This window comes from Camelus dromedarius, chromosome 21 (assembly GCF_036321535.1).
Source record: "Camelus dromedarius isolate mCamDro1 chromosome 21, mCamDro1.pat, whole genome shotgun sequence".
Classification (NCBI taxonomy): domain Eukaryota; kingdom Metazoa; phylum Chordata; class Mammalia; order Artiodactyla; family Camelidae; genus Camelus; species Camelus dromedarius.
Genome location: NC_087456.1, coordinates 400,366 through 416,902, shown reverse-complemented (window position 1 = coordinate 416,902; position 16,537 = coordinate 400,366). Strand labels below are relative to the sequence as shown.

Genomic DNA, 16,537 nt, shown 5'->3' with positions numbered 1-16,537 from the left:
CTCCCGGACTGGATCTGAACTAGGCTGAGGGCTCTGGGGCCGGCCAGAGGGGCTGGGGCTGTTCAAGGCCTGTAGCTCCAGGGACAAGGGTCAGAGACGGTGTAGGTGAGCAGGGGGCTGCACCAGGAGGGCAGGGGGCTGCCGCAGGGGCTCAGAGAAAGCACGTAGACCTTGTGGAGGTGAGCAGGGGGCTGCCGCAGGAGCCCAGGGACATGGCAGAGAGTTTGAACTAAGGTCTGAGTAGCTGAGCAGGCCCAGCTGAGGGCTCCTGGGACAGCAGGACCCTTGAGCCCCTGAGGGGCTGGCCGGATGGCGTCCTGGGGTGGAGAGAGGGACTTCTGTGGGAATGAAGGAGAGGGGTCACCCCTGAGGGGACCCGATGGGCCCCAGTCCTTGGGCTCAAGGGCCTGTGGCGGGCTGGGAAAGGAGGGGTGGATGTGCCATAGCCTGGTGGGGTGAAACAGACCCTGGACCCCCCAGAGGGAAGGAAAGCGTGGGGCTCGTTCAGGGCCTGAGCTGGGCTGCCAGACGGAGCAGAGCAGATGGGTCACGGTGAGAGGAGACTGGCCCGGCCAGGGATGTGCCCGGGCTGCTGGCACCGAACAGGTGAGGAAGGTGGGGGCAGTGTGGGGCTCCAAACTCTGCTGAGGGATGAGCTGGACTGAGGAAGGACAAGGGCAGAAGGAAAGCAGGGACCTGAGAGCCACGAGCTGGGGTGGGGTCAGAGGCCCTGGTGGGAGGGGGAAGTGAGCCAAGGGGCTGCAGCTGGAGGTCCAGAAGAGGGACCGGAGCTCCCCAAGGCACAGACTCGCAGCCGGGCTGAGGCCACAGGGATGAAAGGGGGGGGCCAAGGAGGAGGCCTGCAGGGACAGAGCCCGGGGGGGCCAGGGCCCAGAGCCCAGGGCCCAGGTGCTCTGGCTGCAGAGCAGACCCAGAAGACACGGGCCCGGAGGGCAAACAGCAGGCCAGGCAAGGGGCCACGAGCAGGCTTCTGGGTGGTGGAGGCCCACCACGCCAAGGACAGGCCCGCTCACCCAGGGCAGGGCCGGGCTGGGGCAGCAGGACGGTGAGCTCAGGGGACCAGCGGATGCTGGCCGGGAGCAGGCAGCACTGGTCAGGACTCAGACACAGGGCTCAGTCAGGCCAGGCACTTGCAGGAGGTTAGGGACCTGGGGGGCTGTCACCCAGGTAATCACCCAGCTCTGACCCACAGCTGCAGAGGCACGAGGCCCCAGGTGGTGAGGGCCCTGCCGGCCAGCTGGTTTGCAGACATTCTGGAAGCACGTGTGTGCTGGGCTCAGGGGTGCCCAGACCTGAGCACGTGACACCCTGCGCGGACCCTCCCATGGGTGAAGCCCCAGTGGTCACACGGCCTACTTTCTTGCAGCCTCCAGCAAGGCCCCATCGGTCTATCCTCCGACTGCTGGATGCTGGGACACGCCTGGCTCCACGGTGGCCTTCGGCTGCCTGGTCTGGGGTTACATCCCTGAGCCGGTGATGGTGACCTGGAACTCGGGCGCCCTGTCCAGCGGCATCCACACCTTCCCGTCCATTCTCATGTCCTCGGGTCTCTACTCCCTCAGCAGCTTGGCGACCATGCCCGCCAGCAGCTCGGCCGGCAAGACATTCATCTGCAACGTAGCCCACCCGGCCAGCAGCACCAAGGCGGACAAGCGTGTGGGCAAGAGGACAGGCCTCAGGGAGGGCGTCCACTCCCAGACAGGACCGAGGTCAGCCCTCCTCCCGGCTCAAGCCACATGCCAGGATGGCGACCTCTGCCCAGGGAATCAGAGGAGATGCGGTCTCCTCACCTGAAGGCCTCCCAGGCTATGTGAGGGGTCCTCTGGGTATTTCCACCAGGTTCAAGGTGGTCACAGGCTGGACAACTCTAACCCACAGAACTGGTGCCGATCTGCACCTTCCACAACCTGTCCCTGACCTAAACTCCACCCAGGGCCATCTCCCGCCCACAGGAACCCCACATCTGCTCTCTCTGCAGTGCTCCACAGCGAAGACCCCAGCTCCCAGTGTCCCAAATGCCCAGGTAAGGGAGCCAGGCTACACCCTCCATCGCAAGGAAGTGACCAGACACCAGGCCCCGCCTGATGAGGGAAACGTGTGCCCTACAGGAGGCCCGAGCAAGTGCTGACCCACATCTTGTTTCCCCCTCCAGCCCCTGAGCTCCTTGGAGGGCCCACGGTCTTCATCTTCCCCCCAAAACCCAAGGACGTCCTCTCCAGCACCCGAACACCTGAGGTCACGTGCCTTGTGGTGGACGTGGGTAAGGAAGACCCTGAGATTGAGTTCAGCTTGTCCGTGGATGACACAGAGGTACACACGGCTGAGACAAAGCCAAAGGAGGAACAGTTCAACAGCACGTACCGCGTGGTCAGCGTCCTGCCCATCCAGCACCAGGACTGGCTGACGGGGAAGGAGTTCAAGTGCAAGGTCAACAACAAAGCTCTCCCGGCCCCCATCGAGAGGACCATCTCCAAGGCCAAAGGTGGGATGGACAATGGGCGCGGAAGGGTCCTTTGGGGCTGCTCAGAGTGACCGTCATGCTCGCAGACACACCTGTCCCCACAGGGCAGGCCCGGGAGCCGCAGGTGTACACCCTGGCCCCACACCAGGAAGACCTGGCCAAGGACACCGTGAGCCTAACCTGCCTGATCAAAGGCTTCTACCCACCTGACATCAACGCTGAGTGGCAGAGGAACGGGCGGCCGGAGGCAGAGGGCGCCTACGCCACCACGCTGCCCCAGCCGGACAACGCCGGGACCTACATCCTCTACAGCAAGCTCTCGGTGGGAAAGAACACGTGGCAGCGGGGAGAAGTCTTCACCTGTGTGGCGATGCACTAGGCTCTACACAGATCACTCCACCCAGAAATCCATCTCCCAGTCTCCGGGTAAATGAGCCTCACCCCGGCACCCAAGCGAACCCCCCTCCCCGAGACTCTCAGGGTCCCGCGTGGACACCTGAGCCCCACCCCTGTGTACATACCTCCCGGGCCAGCATGAAATAAAACACCCAGTACCTCCCTGGGGCCCTGCAACACTGTCATGGTTCTTTCTGTGCAGAGCTCCGGTGCCCGCCGGGCCTGCGGGAGGCGGGGGCAGGCCAGGCTCTGAGGACAAACTTGGTGCCAACGGAGGCAGGCAGCAGCCCGAGGCCAGAGAGGGGGCTCTGCCAGAGGCAGCCGCTCCCCAGGTTCCAGGGTCCGGTCAGCACCTACTCAGGCTGGATTGTGTAGAGGGGACTGGTAAAGCCTCCCAGGGACCCTCATGGAAATGAGGTGCACGGTTCTTCCCACCTCTGTCCAAGCCCAACTGTGGGACAGTGGCAGGTCCTTGTCCCCGCAGTTCCCATCCCCGGGGCCTCGAGGGTCCACGTGCTGACACCCTGTCAACATGGGAGCCACGCCTGGCTGGCGATGGGGGCACAGGCCTCCTGCTCCCAGGACACACGGAAATCAGGCCCCACCTTCCCGCAGGCGAGGTGCTCGGGGCCAGACCTGTAACCTCGAGGGGACACTCACCCAGGCCCACAGGAAACAAGCCCTCTCATGGAGCACACCAGCCTGCACACCCCTCGTCCACCTGCAGACTCACGCACACGCACGTGCCTGTGCAACTGCACACAAGGGCACAACCACACAAGTGCACACAAGCCAGCCTTGCTCACTGGGTCCTCAACGGGGTACCCGCACGGGGCCAGACCAGAGCCTGGAACTGGGTCTCATAAACCCTCTGTGGACACCAGCTTGGTCCCCACTCGTCAAAGCCCCAGCAGCACTGACCACACTCTGACCACACTGGCCAGCTCAGACCCCCTCCCCTCCTCCCCCCAGGACACCCACACCCCCTGCTCAACAGACAGAGACCCAATACCCCACTGGTCCCTAGTATGCCCACCCCACCCCTCGGGCACACAGGGACACCCCAAGGTTGCCTCCGCCCTTACCTGCAGTAGGGCCCACCACAGACCTGCTCTGCAGACCCCTGCCGTCTAGGCCTGGCCTCCGGTGGGAGGGAAGGCAGGGGTCAGGGCACCCTCTCCCCAGAGGACCCCATGAAAGGCACCGCAGAGTAGAGGATGAGGGACACCCACTGGCCAGGCCGAGATCTGGGCCCAAGGAGTCCGGCCACGACTGAGGCCCAAGCTGGAGGAATGAGGGACACGAGGTAGGTGCCCAGGGATTGACCTCAGGGAACCATTGATCCAGCCCCCTAAGGGGATCCTAGTGCCCCACCCGCCCTGTCACAGAGGGACCCACCCCCAGGCGCCACTGACCCTGCCCTTCCTGTATATGACTGGCCCCAGTCTTCCAATAGCATAATCCACTGGTTTGGTCCATTTGTTTTCTTCATTAATAAAATTATAAGCATGTGAAATAAACCCTGCCAGCTAAAATGAGGCCCTCTTTTAAAATCTACCTTTTACCAATTTCTGTTGATACCGTCATGTGGGGAAAGGTTCATAAAGAAGTTAAAAGGTACAAGTTTTTGAAAGTTAGATTTATTCAATTTCAAAGGTTATAAGCTACAATTGCCCTTTAAGAAAATAAGCTTTGTTTAATATTTAGAATTTTTTATAAGAGTTAGTTATGGGAGAAATAGAATTCAGGTTATAAATATTTTTCAGCTTCTTCTAATACTATAAACTATATATAATATGTTAGAAGCTAAGAATTAGTTGTAACCCAAATATACATATATATATGTGTGTGTGTGTGTGTATATATATATATACACATATATATATATATATATATATATTTCATATTTTTTGGAGCTGGGAGTTATTTATAACCTGAAGATAACAGAGATAGATATATATATGTAGAGAGAGAGAGAGATGTGTTCATTGTATCATACACTCAGTATACTCTCACGAAATGTCACTTCTCTTTAAAGGTTTATCGTGTTCTCCCCGACATAAGAAACCTTTCAATGGAAAGCAACATTTTGCAATTCAAAGCTTTATATCATAATTCAGAGGAACTTCATTGAATCTCTACTGGCAGCTAATCTTTCTAGTAACCAAATATTATGGCATCTTGGGGATAGATATTTTGTGTGAGGTTCTTGCATGCTGAGTTTATCAAAAAGGTACACACAAGAAAGATTTTACAAGGAGCAAATGTAAGGCAACTGTGGATCGCATCAACATAAAGAAATGGAAATGTCTTTTAAAACGTCCTTTTATCCTCAAATGTTGAAAACCATGTTCTTAGTTATTGTATCCTCTACCAACTTACCTGTAAGGTGCCAAAACAACCTCAAAGCGGGCTAAGGGCTACCAAAAGGCACACTGGCACAGCAGTACTCATTAACACTTCATTTTTATATACAGCATAGAGCAAAGGGGATTCACAGAACTTTGGGATGCAACGGGGTCCCAACTCTCAACTGTTCCCTGGGCTCCTTTGGTTCCCCTAGAGAAGTTAAATGAGTCTCCGAAGATCACACAGCTAGTCAGTGCTGGGAGGACGGTTAGAGGCCCGGCTTCCACACTTGCCCAGTGCGCTTTGTCTAAAGAAGCCGCACAACCAGGGGGAGATACAGCATGCAATTTCAGCTAGACACCTCGTAAAGAGATGAAGGAGGCAGGCCTGCCGCTTGCCGTTTGTGCACTCGGGTAACCACGAATGAGTTACCACGTGCAGAGACTCGACTCCTACTCTAGGCCTCTCCAATGAAAGACATCTGGATGAAAATTGGAATTTTTAGTTGAAACCCCAGATATTTACAAATACATGTTTTCATCTAAATATTGGATTGTGCATAGACAGAGCCTTAATGTAGGTAAGTGGAAAAGAGAAAAATCACAAATCTCCGTGATTGCCTTCGCTTGGTGAGGGGGGCCAGGGTGGTATGTTCAATATGTGTGAAGCATTTTGAGATGTTTGCTTCGATGGATATTTTTAAACTCTTTCCAGCCATACATAGCATGCAGAAATTAACACAAGAATATCTTAATTGGGCCTATTTTATATACAAAAGAATAATGGGCTAAATGGGATGGAATGAATGCCATATTTATCCTTCAAGGGAGGAACGACATGATGATTCACAGGCTGCGATGCCAAGAGTATCCAGCCTTCTCATGAGTAGAATAAATATATCTGCTTTCATAATATTCTGCCTTCTAGTCCTTAAAGGCCCCCTAAAGGCACACAAAGAAAAGAGATGGGAAAATCGGAAACAATCCATTTTAATTTCACATACAGTAATTTTCTGTCTGGGATTATGATGCAGAGCCACAATAATGGGGTGACAACTGTCTGAACTTTAAAATGTCCAGAATGACACTGTCGACATCAAGTGTGACTTCCCAATGTATCACACACCTCCTATGTGCAAGGCAGCCATTGACAAGGAGACGCAACAATGTATGAGCTCGTGAGGGTCTCTCCTTGGCTTCTGAGAGTGTCTTGTATTTCACGATTCTGTGGACTGTGGATTTACTCCCTTAATCAAAAATGGGCTGGAATTCCCTCAGCAGGGAAAGGACAGGAGGAAAAGGCAGGCACGAATTGGGCTGGGTGACAAAGGCCATATAAACTCGCTGCAGGCACTCAGGAATTAACAACAAAATATTCAGAGCTGAGCAAAAAAAATGACTCTAGTTAACAGAAATGAACGTTCATTGGGGGAATAAAAAAAAGCGAGTGTAGAGGTTGAGGATTAACAGATACACATTACTATATATAAAATAGATAACAAGGACCTACTGTATAGCACAGAGAACTACATTCAATTTCTTGTAATAACATGCAATTGAAAATGATCCAAAAGAAAATACATATACATATGTATATGTATAACTGAATCACTTTGCTGTCCACTTGAAACTAACATTGTAAGTCAACTACACTTCAGTAAAAATTTGTTTAAAAAAAGAAAGCAAGTAGGGGAAAATGATGTCTAGGATCTCTTGCATAGAATCATTCATTCAAGAAAACTGATTAGTTCTTTGCCCAGAAGGAAGGATAAGAGGAAACTTCAATAACCTCAAAGGGACAACGTGCAGGAAGTGGGCTGCTAGAGAAATCTGGATTCTGCTGACTCGAAGGTCGGCTTCCACAACTCCTGCTGGCTAGGATGAGGTGAAACCATTCACCCTACCAAGCAAGGATCAGTCCTCAGAGGGGTTGCAAACTGTACTGCTGTATCTCATTTGTTTAATCTGGCCCCTAGCATCAGATCCACACACGGCATTAACAGACTCTATTCTCCATCAAAAGGACAATTCGGCTTTCCATTTGATTCTACAAGGCATAGGGTTTCAGAAAAGCATAGCAGGCGAAAAACAAACAAAACGTAGTTGTCAGTGTCATAGGTGTGTAGGACACTGGGCTCTTGCAAAGTTGTTTGTAAATTAAACTATCATCTGTCAATTTCCACTTTCTCATTGACTATTGTTTTAAGAATGGTTTGTCTTCATTTCCAATTGATCACCAACTGATAGTTTATCCCGACAATTCAGCTCCCTGTCTCTGATGGTCCCCAGCCTCGCCATTAAGTTGTTAATGAGCTGCCAATGCTTTATATATCTTATTTAAAGAAATGTGCTCAGATTTTCTTCTGCCATTTTTTCCCTAAACTGGATATATGGTTGTTGTTATTAACTCAGTGAATTGATACCAAAGCACTGGGCTTTGTTTTACAGAATATGCAAATGAAGGAGACATAAACCACTCTAATTCAGGCCCAAAGTACCAAGAAAGTGCTGCGGGAACGTGACAGCCCAAGATTTTACCTTAGGCTACAAAGATCTGGAAAACTTTCTCAGAAGAAATGAGGATGTGAGGCAGATCTTGACAGGTGAGTTAAGGTGCATAATGCAGGGAAAGGCACTTCAGAGAGAGGGAATAGTCTGGGTAAAGACAGGAGACTAGAGCACAGGGTTCCCGAGGGTGTGTAATGGGAGACAAAGCTGGGAGCCAAATTGTGCTGGGGTTTTAACCCAAGCCCAAACATCTGGCCTTGGTTTTGAGTGGGACAGAGAGGGGTGGAAGGCTACCCCATTGCTGACCTCTTACAAACAGCTGGCAAGGCTGCAGCACACCTCTAAACGTCCCCATTCCCACTGCGCCCTGGCTGTTTTTATTGTAAAGAGCTTAGGGTGAGTGGTCTCTTTTACTTAGTTGAATAAGGTCAATCCTCAGACAAGCCATTTCATGTTCATTTTCATCACTTCAGCAATTCTTGCCTGGGACAGCATCTGTATCCATTTAATTCTCTTTGCACCCATCCCCGCCCAAGCCCTGCATCCCAGTGCGTAACGAGCGATCCATTTCTTAAGATGATTTCCACCAAGACCTCCCTATGGATGCCTTCAAGATTTTGCACCTGCAATTGGCTGATTGCCAGCACAATGGGCCACTTGAGCCTTCAAAATTAAGGATTTAACGTTAAGTGGGGAATTGCAAAGATAAATGAAAGGCTGAATTCATGCTTCTGATTTCTATGGCCTCATATATTAGGGGGTGCAAAATGGAGGCAGGCCATAATGAAGTCTACAAACGGTCCTTCTGGTCACCATTGAGTGTCCGGCAAAGAGCCTCTGCAATTCAGAAACTGGTGTGAAAGACCATCTTAAAACTGCTGATGTGATCATTATTATAGCCTCAAAAGGCGGCTTCGACACAAGCACGGCAATTATTTTGTAACTTTTGTGGAAGAGCAACCATGTCCCCTTTCCCTCCCTCTCCTTCTCAAGGGCCAATTCTAGAGGGAAAAAAAAGCATATCACGAGGGCCACATTTTCCAGGGCCTCAAATGACTCGGGAATTTTCACCAACAGGATCCTAAATAGGTGCACAACAGTTATGTCTTCTTACTAAACAGAAAACTGCCTTGTACTAAATGTTCAGTCCTAGCTTCTTCCTGTTCCCACAAGGTGAATTACCAAGTCACAAATCCAGCTCTTAAAGAGGCCACAAAACTGGGACAGGTCTGACGGCCAGCTCGCCTTTTTTTTTACTGTGAAAGCCTCCAGAAATGTCTTTCCTCCACAGGCAGCGTCTGTCTTGAGAAGTCTCAGATACTAATTAATATACATAAAATAGATAAACAACAAGTTTATACTATATAGCACAGGGAACTATATTCAATATCTTGTAGTAACTTGTGAAAAAGAATATGAAAATGAATACATGTATGTATTCACTGTGCTGTACACCAGAACCTGACACATTGTAAACTGACTACACTGCAATAGAAATATTTTTTAAAAAAGAAGTCACCTCGTTTGCTAATACGGCTGCATAGACTTTTCAGTTTGGCAGCAACAGAGCGGCAACAGGTGGAGAGTGGTGTGGAGTTTTCCATACCTTTAGTAGAGAGCTGACCTCCTCATATTGGGGGCATCCTTGGAGGAAATTACAGAGACTATGCCTTACAGAAACAGTGCTCAAGAAGAGAGGGTTTTGCTCATAGAGGTTTCAGACACTTGCAGCAGGGGAAAAAATCTCCAAAGATCCGAAATCTCTTTAGACAAGCCTGCTAGGTTACACGGACTGGAGCTTAGAAGTCTCTATTCTCAGAACTATAAGAGGTGTCTGTCTAACTGACCACAGAACTCACACGAACTTTCGTATAGTTTTGCAGTCCTAAAAATGAGCCAGTGCATAGTTTTCTATAGGAGACAGAGGGGACCTCCACGTGCAAGCTAAGAAATTAAATGTCAACATATTTAAATGGCATAAAGTGCCTGATTAATAGCACAGGAAGATAAATCCCAGAACAAAAGGCCTGCAAAACTAATCCCTATTCACACACACTGTTATCAAGGAATATGTATTTAAGGCTTACTGGGTGCTAAATGCTGAGTGCAGAGCTTGCCAATGTGGAAGGGATGGCCCCGATCGCAAGGTTATAGTTACCTGGAGAAATAAGACCTATTGATTGACACATAAAGATGATTAAGCAAATTAGACGCCCCCAACAACTGTCAAATGAGTGCTATAGATTATAACCACCGGAGGGCTCAGAGCAGGGAAAATCCTTGAAGGCTGGAGTGGGCAAGCAAGGCTTCATGGAGGGGTTGAAACTGGAGCCTTGCAAGATGGAAGGATGCTGAAGGAGGCCCAGGGAATGGAGACGACGTGAGACCCAGGGCTAGGATGGCACCCAGCCCACTCAGGGCACAGTGAGTGCCCGAGCCTGTGTGAAGACAGAGCCAGTTTAGGAGGAAGGCAAGCTCGGGAAAGCCGAGGTTTTTTTGGTAGGGGGGGATCGTGGAAGGTATGCAACGCAGGCTGAACAGTTCAGACTTTATCAGATGGCTTAGGGAAGAAGTGATCTGTGCCAAGGAGGGCTCTGAGCTGAACTTGGAGTCAGATGTAAAATGGCTTAAAGGGGAAGAGACCATAAACAGGACAAAACTGCTGCATTGTTTGGTCAGTGGGAGACAGTGGTGGGAGACACCAGATAACAAATGGAAGGGCAAGTAAGAAAATAAGGCGAAACAAGAGACTTCCGGGTTACCCGTGTTTCAGATTTCAACTAGCATATCATTGTGTTAACCACTTTTTATTCATATAGAAACTAGCCCCCAGGGTGCTTCTAGAACTTTGTGGAAAATCTTTCACTCAACCTCAAGGGAATGCAAGGATGGATGGGCATCTGAGGCACACAAAGGTTAGTCCACTGTGTGGCTGGCTGGATAACATCCCCCCAAAAATGTCCACACCCTAATCCCTGGACTCTGTCATTATGTCACCTTCTGTGGCAAAATGGACTTCGTAGAGGTAACGAAGGTTGGATCCTGATGTAGGGAAATGGTCCTGGATTAGGCAGGTGGCCCAGTGTTATCACTGGGGTACTTCTAAGAGGGAGGCAGAGTCAGGAAGGAGAAAGGGGAAAAGGGAAGCAGAGGTCAGAGTGATGCAGGGCCAACAGCCAAGAGACACAGGCAGCCTCTAGGAACTGGGAAAGAAAGGTGAGAAAAGGGATTCTCCCCTAGAGCCTCAGAAGGAACACGGCCCTGCCAAACCACTTTAGACCTCTGACCTCCAGAACTGTAAGAAAATAAATGTGTGTTGTTTTAAGCCATGAACAGTGCAGTGATGTCACAGGAGCCATCGGAAACTGATGCTGCTGCCAATGGATATATAAATAAGAGTTCTCATTTTCACAGACTTATTATGCTAACCACGAGACCACAGTACCTGTTTTTTTTTTTTTTAATTTCGACAAATTGCAGATGAGACAGGAAGACATGGAGAATGATCCAGAAGCAGCAGGTAACAAGCCAGCATCTCCCAAGAGAGCAACCTTCCAAAATTCAAATACTTTCCTGGAAGTGTCGCCTTCCAAGGAATAACATTCTCACAATCACAACACTCTCAGAGCATCAGCTGCTGTCAGTTTTAATAAATTAGAAAGCTGTATCTCAGGAATGCACCATGGAGAATCCTCCGGTGCCTAACACACAAGTACTCAGCCAGGGCCTTCCCTACCCGCCAGTACACTTGACCCTGAAGGTCCAAGCTTCAGCTGTCTAACCAAAGTCATGCTATATAGTCCATAAATGGGCCTGATTCCTATTTCCCACTGGAAACACTAGGAAGACAAAATAATATTTGAAAAACACGGGTCTGAGTCATGAGAATTACAGAACATTATTTTAATAAGTTACTGCTTTTGGTGTTACTAATCCAGTTTATTCAGTGTTGTTGCCTCCTTAGCTTTATTTCCCATTTAACAAGCTCCCTGAATTACCTTTTAAGGGGAGTGTATTGTCTATATGGAGACTAAAAATACATAAAAATAGATCTTATTCTAACTCTTAACACAGAGGACTTTGCAAACGCTGATCTGACCAGTTGAGGCCAGTTCCCTGGGGGTGGAGATAACCCCATGCCATTCTCCAACTGCCAAGTTGCAGGAAAACCTGGTGAATCGACCGCATCGACGCCCCAGCCTCTCCAGGCACGTGACCCAATAGACGTGCCATTGACGAGGCAGACGTTCCCTTGGCGAAGTCGACCCCCAGCTGACTCCATAAATCACTACGCTTATAGACTCCCAGCGCAGCAGCTGCACACCTTTTATGGTTCCCTCAAAATAAGAGGAAAAACAGAAAAGGGAAGTACAGTTAGATGTGAATCATTTGCCAGGATTGTTGTTTTCTGTTTTGTTTCTTCATTGTTTGGAGAGGAAATACATAAAAACATAGCCATCATCTGACGCTGAATACTGACAGGGCAGAGGGCACCCGACCAGGTAGAATAAACCCTGAGCTAGGAGTCCGGCACCCTGGTTCCTCTCAGTGGACTGGCCATTAACACGAGTCACCAAGTCAGCACAACACAGACCATTTTTACCACCCGTGACTCAATACCAAGGCATTTCCAATGAGGAAACGAGCATCCGTGATGACAGTAACACACCCATACTGTGTACCAAGCACTCACGCCCCACGTGCACAGACTCTCATTCTTAGACCAGTCCATCCTAGCTTACAGATGAGGGAAGTGAGGTTCAGGTTACTCAGCACCTGAGCCAGCAAAGAGCTCAGGGAAAAGCCAAAAGCTCTCATGTGTTCTGCTTTACACTCCCTCCATGACTTTGGCTTTGGAAGGATGAGCTGCACGTCGGAGGGGCCCCTGAGCTCAGAGAAAAGTCTCTCCTGGGCTGGAGGCCGCCTTTCCATCGAAGCTGGGAAGGCTCAGATCGGGTAACAATCCTCATGGTTGTTCCCAGGGTGGGTCGGCAGGGCCGTATCCTATGTCTGTGTCTCCAGGTGCAGGCTTCGACAGGGGTTATGTTATCTGTGTCTTGGTTAAAACGCACAGGTTGAGCTGGGAAAGTGCGGGGAAGACGGGGGGAGAGTCAGCAAGGGAAGTACTGGCGGTACTGCTTCGACGAGAATTAAAACGCACAGAGAAGGGGGCCTCCCACACGGCTGGCGGGAGTGCAGCTTGGTGCAGCCGCTGTGGAAAACAGTATGGAGATTCCTGAAAAGACTAGGAATAGACTTACCATGTGACCCAGGAATCCCGCTCCTGGGCATATATCCAGAAGGAACCCTACTTCAGGATGACACCTGCACCCCAATGTTCAAAGCAGCACTATTTACAATAGCCAAGACATGGAAACAGCCTAAATGCCCATCAACGGATAACTGGATAAAGAAGAGGTGGTATATTTATACAATGGAATACTACTCAGCCATAAAAACCGACAACATAACGACATTTGCAGCAACATGGATGTCCCTGGAGAATGTCATTCTAAGTGAAGTAAGCCAGAAAGAGAAAGAAAAATACCACAAGATATCATTAACATGTAGAATCTAAAAAGAAAAAGGGAAAAAAAAGGACACTATGAACTCATCTACAAAACAGAAATAGACTTGCACACATAGTAAACAATCTTATGGTTACCAGAGAAAGGGAGTGGGAAGGGATAAATTTGGGAGTTTGAGATTTACAAATGTTAGCTGCTATACATAAAAATAGATTTTAAAATTTTCTTCTACATAGCACAGGGAACTATGTTCAGTATCTTGTAACGACCTTTAATGAAAAAGAATATGAAAACAAATATATGCATGTATATGCATGACTGGAACATTGTGCTGCACAGCAGAAATTGACACATTGTAACTGAGTATACTTCAGTTTTTAAAAAGTACAAAAAAGAAGGAACGCCACTATAAAATTCCCAAATTTCAACTTGGTTTTGAATGAAAAGCTAAGAAAATAGTGAGAACCCCTTAGATCCAGCCAATCGTTACATACATCGATTCAGATGGAACACAGATCAAATAGTATCCCAGAAACATACCCATGTACACTCAGAGCTCAATACAACCTAACTAGCACATAAGGCAGGTGTTAATATTATTCCCCAAACCACATTTGCACGGTATTTCAAATATTTATAGCTTGTTATAAATTACACCAAGGTCACATATCAAAGGATGAAAATCACCCATATTAAATTAATCAGAGATTTTAGAAAATTATACATTGCACATGGCTGAGTATAATCCATTTAATGTTTCAATGTCATGGAACATTTGCTTTATAAATAAAATATGAAAGCGATTAAGATCCCACAGACCCTTAGGAATATTACAAATCTACATGAGACCCCCCCTAAGCTCCAGATTTGTATCTCTGGATTTGGGTTAGTTGAGAAAAATAAAAAATCACGCAACTGAATGAGATCTCACTAGCTGGTGATGCTTCACAGGAAAGTCAACATCAGCATGCGGAAAAGTGAAATTCAATATCCCAGCTTTTAATACTCTGATTTCCTATGGCAGGTTTCAAATTTTACACTCAGCTCTATAAATACGGTTGCCACTCTCCTTTTATAGAAACTTAAGTGCACGCTGAAGGCAGGATTTGGCTCAAAGACTTTCTACATTCCATCAACATTCCTGTTGTTAAAAGCACCTTCAAACATATATGCCATTACAAACTAAGACTGAATTTCAGGACAAGATGTAAAATGTAGACTTTGGAGATGTCTGCCGAACCATTTAAAATATTCCTCCAGCTCCTTCACCGAAAACAAACACAACCTTCGCCTCCTCCAGAATTAGGCAACTTCCCCAAAGTCACCAGGCAGCCAGAATTTCTCAGTGATTCTGAAGATGCAATTCTCTGTTTCTCACATTCCACAGGCATCCTTCCCATTCCTTTAGAGTCATACTTCATGGTTTATATTTTGTTTAAAAAACTAATTAAAATTAATTTTGCTTCATAGCAAAACAACCCAATCAAAAAATGGGCAGACAACTTAATAGACATTTCTCCAAACATACAGATGGCCAACTGGCACATAAAAAGATGCTCAATATCACTAATTATCAGAGAAATGCAAATCAAAACTACAATGAGGTATCATCTCACACCAGTCAGAATGGCCATCATTCAAAAGTCCACAAATGATAAATGCTGGAGAGGATGTGGGAAAAAGGGAACCCTACACTGTTTGTGGGAATGTAGTTTGGTGCAGCCACTGTGGAAAACAGTATGGAGATTTTTTTAAAAACCAAAAAAACTGCTATGATCCAGCAGTCCCACTCCTGGGCATATATCTGGAGGGAACTCTAATTAGGAAAGATACATGCACCTCAGTGTTCATAACAGCACTATTTACAATAGCCAAGGTGTGGAAGCAATCCAAATGTCCACTGACAGATGACTGGATAAGAAGGTGTGTTATATACACAGAATGGAATACTACTCAGCCATAAAAGAGAATAAAATGCCATTTGCAGCAACATGGATGGACCTAGAGATTATCATACTAAGTGAAGTACATCAGACAAAGACAAATATTATATGATATCACTTACATGTGGAATCTGAAAAAATGATAGAAATGAACTTATTTCCAAAACAAAAAGAGATGCATAGACATAGAAAACAAACTTGTGGTTACCAGAGGGGGAAGGGGAGAGGAATAAATTAGGAGCTTAGGATTAGCAGATACAAAGTACTATATATAAAATAGATAAACAACAAGGTCTTACCTTATAGCACAGGAAACTACATTCAATATCTTTTAATAACCTAAAATGAAAAAGAATATATATATATATGTATAAGTGAATCACTATGCTGTGCATCAGAGATGAACATACTGTAAACCAACTATAATTCAATTAAAAAATAAAATAATTTTGCTCTGAGAACCTTTTGATAGCTTTATCACACCATCTGGACAAATCCACTGACACATTGGGGCATGTCAAAATCAGGGCTGACGATTCCAAAGTAAGCCTCACCAGACTGTATAATCCAATAACTAACTACGGCTTTGCTGTTAACCTTTTTAATCAAATACCAGCTAGAGAGAGAGGTCAGTGCTGACAGAGGACCCTGGTCTCATGGCTCATAGTCTCTACTGGGCCTCCATAAAGGCAACAAGGCTAGACTACAGCTGTATGTGTCAGGCATGACACAACTGCCTCTTTACAGGGTGCATTAAATATTCCCTTTTAGCAGGAATTCTAAAGATGACAAGGCATCACCAACTACTTACAAGAAGTCATCTTATTCTTACTGGAAAAGGGCACTTGGCAGACGGTTTCAGCCCAAACCATCTTCTAGATCTGATCAGACAGTGAAGGCCTACGGGCACACTGCCAGTACAGAACTTATCTAAGGGGAAGGAAAACACACAGAATTTTAGAACCCTTTCAAAGAGATTTGGTCCTTTATAATGAAATTCAAAATACAGTTTCCAAGTCATAAACTCATTGATATGAATCTTCAGATGATAAAAGAAACAGTTTGCAGTAGGTCACATATCTGCGATGTACAGAGCATTCCTCAAGGATTTGTATAGAGTGGTGTCTGTTGCTTTAATGTCACCCTCTAGTCTAGACAGGAGAAGTCCTCAAATGATTCTGTGCCCCATTCTAGAGACAACTTGGGATAATGCAAAGAACTTGGATTTGGGGATCTGGAAGATTTGGGTGAAAGGTCCATTTACTAGCTGAGCGTGGATGGGGGCCAGTCACTCTCTCTGAGATTCTGTTTCCTCCTCTTGGATTACTCAGC

General features: G+C 47.5%; 1 pseudogene across 1 annotated transcript; it reads left to right on the top strand.

The window, feature by feature from the left end:
- The first annotated feature begins 542 nt into the window (after positions 1–542).
- On the top strand, positions 543–2,923 carry LOC105103338 (Ig gamma chain C region-like; annotated as a pseudogene). Its single transcript, XR_010377208.1, has 5 exons — positions 543–606; positions 1,388–1,681; positions 2,015–2,044; positions 2,174–2,503; positions 2,587–2,923. The product of XR_010377208.1 is annotated as an Ig gamma chain C region-like (transcript).
- Positions 2,924–16,537: the final 13,614 nt, after the last annotated feature.